At 34.3% G+C, this 7509-nt stretch overlaps 1 non-coding gene across 1 annotated transcript; it reads left to right on the top strand.

Annotated features, from left to right (window-relative positions):
* Nucleotides 1-7153: 7153 nt before the first annotated feature.
* On the top strand, nt 7154-7258 carry LOC112209311 (U6 spliceosomal RNA). Its single transcript, XR_002944054.2, has one exon. It is a non-coding gene; the product is annotated as a U6 spliceosomal RNA (small nuclear RNA).
* The last annotated feature ends 251 nt before the right edge of the window (nt 7259-7509 follow it).

Below are 7509 nucleotides of genomic sequence, written 5' to 3'. Positions count from 1 at the left end.
CATATGTTTATTGCGGCACTATTCACAATAGCAAAGACTTGGAACCAAACCAAATGTCCAACAATTATAGGCTGGATTAAGAAAATGTGGCACATATATACCATGGAATACTATGCAGCCATAAAAAATGATGAGTTCATCTCCTTTGTAGGGACATGATGAAGCTGGAAACCATCATTCTCAGCAAACTATCTCAAGGACAAAAAACCAAACACTGCATATTCTCACTCATAGGTGGGAATTGAACAATGAGAACACATGGACACAGGAAGGGGAACATCACACACCGGGGCCTGTTGTGCGGTGGGGAGAAGGGGGAGGGATAGCATTAGGAGATATACCTAATGTTAAAAGATGAGTTGATGGGTGCAGCACACCAACATGGCACATGTATACATATGTAACTAACCTGCACGTTGTGCACATGTACCCTAAAACTTGAAGTATAATAAAAAAAAAAAAATATCATTTAATCTGAGGTCTTTACTATATCGTAGTAATCTGGCCTTATGACATCAGGATATATACTGTTTCATTAATAGTGTGACCACAGGCCGGGTATGGTGGCTCACACCTGTAATCCCAGCACTCTGAGAGGCCAAGTTGGGTGGATCACCTGAGGTCCGGAGTTTGAAACCAGCCTTACTAACATGGAGAAACCTCATCTCTATTAAAAATACAAAATTAGCTGGGCATGGTAAGGCATGCCTGTAATCCCAGCTACTTGGGAGGGTGAGGCAGGAGAATCACTTGAACCCAGGAGGCGGAGGTTGCCATGAGCCGAGATCGTGCCATTGCACTCCAGCCTGGGCAACAAGAGCTAAACTCCGACACACACACACACACACAAAAATAGTATGACCACGGCAAGTTATTTGCAAAATCTTTAATTTCTGATGAACAAACACTTTTAGGCCTACAAACTAGTAATATCCTTGATTTTAATGTTCAATTACATGTACTTGCAATATCTTCCTGCCAAGAAAATGTGTATCCAATTACCAAATTGCATGCTTTATAAATAATCATTTTTTTAAAGTAATGAAACATTGTATTTATTTAAAACCTAACCTGTTACAAAATCAAAACACTTCCTTTTTATTATAATTCTGCATAACACTAATTTTATGTTAAACTTTGTATTTATTAGTATTTGTTAATTCATCTCAAGAATTATACTTTCTACAAATTAAATCAAATATTCTTTTAGCCTTGAATTTCCAGATTGTCATGTCACAGCCATTTGAGAAGCTTACTTTGAAAAATGTACCAAAATAATCATCACTGATTAAGTTAATGCCTAATAGCAGTAATGAGGAGTTTAATTCTGGACTTGCTTAGCTGAAAATTAAAGTTTTAGATAGAGTGATGAGATAAGTAAGATGAAGACTTTGCTGGCTGGCAACTTACTGTATATTTACCTTTGCAAAAAAAAGGTACCTGTGTGCTGGTGACTTGTAGATAAAGTAGAATTGACTGTGGCAGACTGCCACTGCTACTGCTTGAGGCCATCATTACAGCAGTTGCTACTGTTACTGCCTGAGACCATCATTACAGCAGTTACTATTGTTACTCCTTGAGACCGTCATTGTTACTACTGTTACTACTTGAGACTACTTATAAGACTGAACAAAGGAACAAACAGTAGAAATGAAAACTTAAGACAAAAGAAACTGTTTTAAAGGAAAGGGCCAGGGGAAGAAGAGAGCTCCCTGCTTCTAGTGAGCAAAGGCACTCCCCGAGCTTCCACATCCCTTCGTATTTATTGGATAACAAGAGCAGGGAGGAGGAGGTAATGATTGGTCAGCTGCTTGATTGATCACAGGTTCACGTTATTGCTAACAGGCTTCAGATTTGCCTGATCACAAGAAACACTTGTACCTGGGTCATGACTGCCCTCAGCATTCCTTCTGGGTGGCAGACAGTTTGTCAGTTTGCCAACATCCTGCTTTCATGAGAACAGTTTGCCATTTACTCATATAGCCTCCAGTGGTATACTGAGTTGATCACGACCCTCACTCTTTCGGACTTCAACAATTGACTTTCTAGGGCACTTAATAGGGTAAACAGCAGCTCTACCAGCTCTACCCAAATCCTGTAATAGAGATGGTGTTTCTGTGAAATGAAGGAAATCTATATACAAAATGTGAGAGCAAATCAAAATCAATTAAGCATACCATGACTGAGCTTCTAGAGATGAGCTTTGGAAAATCCTGAAAGATTTATTTTATTTCACAAGAAGGCAAACATCCTTGACAAGTGGGTAATACACGTTCTGCTTGTATAATTCCTATGATACAGTATTCACTTCAGTTTGACTTAAGTAAAAATCATGGAATGGTTTCTACACATTAAGCACTCTGTTAAAAGCTGCAACTACAAATAGCAATGGTGTGTGCATTTGTGTGTATGTGTATTAGCATTTTATCTTGTTTCAGGATGTGTTTCTAAATATGTAAGGACTTACAGAAAAAAATCACAGTGAATAAAAAACAAAATTTTTAATAGCAAGGGGAAGAAAATTAGGTGTATCTGTAAACATGGGTAATATAAATAATTATGCCATAAAGTCCTCTTCACTTTTGCAAATAGGACACTAAATGACAAGTAAGACATGTCCATTTGTGTTCAATTGAATATTTTCTTAGGTTGTTTTTCAGAGAGGAATGAGTGAGTGTGACCATTCTAAACATTTTTGACTCATAATGCCAGTTTGTCCTCTGTGAAGGTTATTTCAATTTATAATCTTGCCAGCTTTGTATAACAATGTCTGTTTTTTCCATGTTAGCTAGTTCTTCTGATCATTCCTTGATTATGTTAATATATTCTTTAATTTATTTCCTATATTATCATTCTTTTAATCATTGCCATCTTAATTAAATAATATACCATTTCTATTTTCATTCCCATGGCTATTAATGCAGTCGAAATTACCATGTAATTTGGCGTTTAATATTGTATGAATTGCCTGTTTAAAATCATTATTTTTTTCTTTAACTTAGACATTTGTCATTTTCTTGGTGATTATCTCTTAAATAATCACAAAGACTTTAACATATAAGGACAATAACTTATTTTCCATCACAAATATTAAACAACTTTTACTCTCCTGTTGTGAATACTTCTTTTTACGAATTTTTTTCTACTAACAGTATTTCTTCTTTTTCTTTTTCTTTTTTTTTTTTTTTGAGATGGAGTCTTGCTCTGTCACCCAGACTGGAGTGTAGTGGCACCATCTCAGGTCACTGCAACCTGCACCTCCCTGGTTCAAGCAATTCCCCTGCCTCAGCCTCCCAAGTAGCTGGGATTATAGGCACACACCATCATGCCCAGCTAATTTTTTGTGTTTTTAGTAGAGACGGGGTTTCACCATGTTGGCCAGACTAGTCTCAAACTCCTGACCTCAGGTGATCCACCTTCCTCGGCCTCCCAAAGTGCTGGGATTACATGCGTGAGCCACTGTGCCTGGCCAATATTTCATTTTTTTTTTGGTTTCAATCACTATACATTTCTTGTGTCATATATGCCTTTGCCCTCAAATTTTATAGGTTGTATTCAGACCAAGATTGTATAAATATTTATGCATATTTACTTCCCATAATTTAATAAAATTATATCATTTTACATATAAATATTTACATATAAATTTGCATATATATTCATGTAGAGTTTATTTGGTATAACCTGGGCATCTCACACTGTTTATGATTCTAGATGGTTAGACAATTACAATAATACTGATCATTAACTAATCATTTATTTCTTTGCCAAGATGAAATGTTAAATTTATAATTCTCTTTTGAACTATTTGTCCTTCTTGATTATTAATATCATGCTAATACAGATCTTCTGTTTCAATTTTTAGAAAAGAATAATATATTTTCTAAACTTTTTTTATTTTTTTCTTGATAACATTTTTTCTTTCAATGTTTTGAACTCTTTAGTGGATAGTCATCTTACTAGTTACTGGGGATTAAGTCATGTACCAAAGAAATATCTACACTGAGGCTACATGTTGTATGAAAAATCAGCGCTAAACAAATAATTATGTAATTTGTTATGTACTTGAAAACTCAACTGGTATGTGGAGGAAAGAGAGCTACCCAAAGGATCCAGAAAAGATGAATATGAGGAATCTTATCTGAGATATACACCTACAATGTGCCCACAAAAATTAATAAAAAAGGAGAAAAAAAATCTGAGAAATATATCATGAAGACCAAGTCTAAAGATAATGAATTAGTAATAAATGGAATAGAATGAATTTCTCAAGAAACAGGGACTGCAAATGTGCAAATATCATAAGATGATACAAGAAGAATAATACATTTGGAAAATGAAAAAGCAACTGGTTTGTCTGGACTGGAGAAAGCAAAGGGTAGAGTGGCTCGAGCTGAGACTGGTGTCTAGGGCTTACATCATTCAGAAACTTAAAAACCATATAAGTATATCTAATGTTTTCCCTGAACAATAATAACAAATTATGAGTAAACTTAAGCAAGAGAGAGGGATTATGGAATTAGCCTGGCTTTAATACTGGCTTTAATATGAAGAATGAATTGGGAAGAAACAAGAGTGGATATAGTGAGACTGGGCAGGAGGCCATCCCCCTGGCAGGCAAAAGATAATGGTGGCTTAGAATAGGGTCATGACAGTAAAGAGAGAAGATATGTTAAAGAGACACTTAAGTGGGAAAATTAAAGGGATCCATTAATTCAGAGGGAATAGACAATAAGAGAACAAACGTATGAGAGAATCCCTTTAGGATTCTGGGATTGAGACTAGGCAGATGCTGGTGGCGTTCACTGTGATAAGAAACACTGAAGGAAGAGAACCAAGTTTTAGATATATGTAATTTTATTAGTCTATGAATGACTGAAGGAATAATGTGCGCCTGTAACTAAGAGGTGGAATTTCAATGAGTAATGTATTTTAGGGAGTCGTCAGCATGTGGACAACCATTTAAACCACGTTATCGATGAGAGCCTATACAGAAAAAGAATATGTTGAGAAAGAAGGCTAGTTAAACCTTCAACCTGTAATACTTACAATTTAGATATCTAAAACAAACTGGCAAAGAAATTTGATAAACAATGACCAGAAACATAAGAGAAAAACTAGAAGAATGCAAGAGAAGCCAAGAAGTACCAGAAGAAAACAGTAAAATAGGCCGGGTGCGGTGGCTCACGCCTGTAATCCCAGCACTTTGGGAGGCCGAGGTGGGCGGATCACGAGGTCAGGAGATAGCAACCATCCTGGCTAACACAGTGAAACCCTGTCTCTACTAAAAATACGAAAAAAAAAAATTAGCCGGGCGCGGTGGCGGGCACCTGTAGTCCCAGCTACTTGGGAGGCTGAGGCAGGAGAGTGGCGTGAACCCAGGAGGTGGAGGTTGCAGTGAGCCGAGGTCGCGCCACTGCACTCCAGCCTGGGCGACAGAGTGAGACTCCGTCAAAAAAAAAAAAAAAAAAAAAAAAAAAAAAAAAAAAAAAAGAAAGAAAGGAAGGAAGGAAGGAAGAAAACAGTAAAATAGAGCTAATGAAACAAATCTAGGAAAAAGAAAGGAAAGCATAATTAACAAAAGTCAGAAATATTAAGTAGCTAGTTAAACCAAAATACAAAAGGAGAAAATTTAGAGTCATAAGAAATAATTGTGCTTACCTCTATGTAAAACTTAAAAATTAAGCAATTTCCTAGAACAACATAATTTACAGAAACCTGTTTTTGAAAAAAACACACCAGCATTTTAAAAGACCAATTTACATAAAAGAAATGAAAAATTTTGTTAAGTACCTATCGCCAAAAACTACTAAAGATTATTTTTTGGAGGAATTTTCTGCAAAACCCAAAAGAAAGGATAATCCCAATTCCATTTAAGCTGTTGCAGAGGATAAAACAAAAAGGAAGTCCACAATCATTGTTATTTAATAATTTTATAACCAACACAATTAGAGTATAGAGGAAAAATGAGTTATAAGCTTTGAAGATAGGTTTTACATATCTATTTGCAAATTAGATGACTGGGGATTGCTATTTTGGAGGTAAATTAAGTGTAATTAACAAAAATCACTACAATAAATAAGAGAATTTGGCAAGTAAGCCACAGAAAATAATTATTATAATTAAAGCAAATGATTTCATGTATACAACTTGTTAGAAAGTATGACAAAATGAAAAATAAAATTTCTAAAAGCAAGAAAAGTACTTAGCAATAAATTTAAAAAATTGGTAAAATTTTAATATACTTCTGACAAAAGACAGCTTGAGGTAATAGCTTACAGAGTTGTTTGATAGGAAGATTTAGCATAAAAAGAAATCAGTTTTCCCCATTAATTTATAAATTTAATATGCTCTTGATACAAAATTAACTGTTTCTTAAACTACATTGCTGACTTTAAATTGCATATTGGAAAATTTAAAAGTAAAAAGAGCCATAAAATTTATGAAAAAGAAGAGCAATATTTTGTAATTAGCACTCTTAAATAGGAAAACATATTATAAGTCTCAGTAATTAAGATATTGTGGTATTGGCACATGAATATGAATTCAATAGAAATGAATAGAATTTTCAAAAATTGATCTCAAACTTATTTAAAGGTGGTATGTTAAAGCTAGTATGTTATAAAGTCACTTCATACCAGTATGGATAAAATGACATTAAATAAATGGTATTGGTGCAAAAATACTGTCAGATCCATACCAGAATCAATTTCAAATGATTCAAAAATTTACATGCAAGGAAATGAGTCCACAAAAGCTACAGAGGGTGAGACTGTGTGGGGTGGGGAGACAAGAGAATTGTTTTATAATCTCGATGGACAAAAAGGCCTTTCTAGGACTCAAAATTCAGAATTCATAAAAAAAAATAACAAAACAACAAAACACTTTTACATGGCAAAAGTTGTCATATTGAACAAGGACAAACGATAAACTGAAAAAAATATATGCAAGCCACATCATAGTTTAGATCTGAAATATATAAAAATTTTCAATACATTGGTAATTTAAAAAGAAAGTCTCATATTAAATTCAAAATTAATGTTAAAGAAATTTGTATTAAATTCATCTTGAAATTAAAAATCTGCAAATATTTCAAATACCTGAAAACACATTGACCTCACAATCATAGAGGGGCAAATAAAAGGTAAACAGAGTGCTTACTTCAGCAACACATATAACAAAAATTGAAGCCATTCAGAGATTAGCAGGGCCTCTGAACAAAGAGGATGTGCAAATTCATGAAACATTTCATATTTTTTAAAGCGACTATTTTTCAGCATCAACTTGGCAAAAATCAAAGTTTTAAAACACAACTGGCAAGTCTGTGGAAATAGAAACTCTCATTCATTGCTGATAAAAGTCCAAGTTGGTACAATCTAAATGGAGGATAATTTTGAAGTATCTGTCCAAGATTACAAGGTATCTATCCAATATTATATACACTTTCAGCAACAAATTCTAGGAAAGTATCATACAGGTAAGTTCCCATACACAGAAAATAATGTATGT

Source organism: Pan troglodytes, chromosome 4 (assembly GCF_028858775.2).
Source record: "Pan troglodytes isolate AG18354 chromosome 4, NHGRI_mPanTro3-v2.0_pri, whole genome shotgun sequence".
Taxonomy (NCBI): domain Eukaryota; kingdom Metazoa; phylum Chordata; class Mammalia; order Primates; family Hominidae; genus Pan; species Pan troglodytes.
The sequence above is the reverse complement of the archived record's forward strand: the minus strand, read 5'-3'. Positions and strand labels throughout refer to the sequence as shown.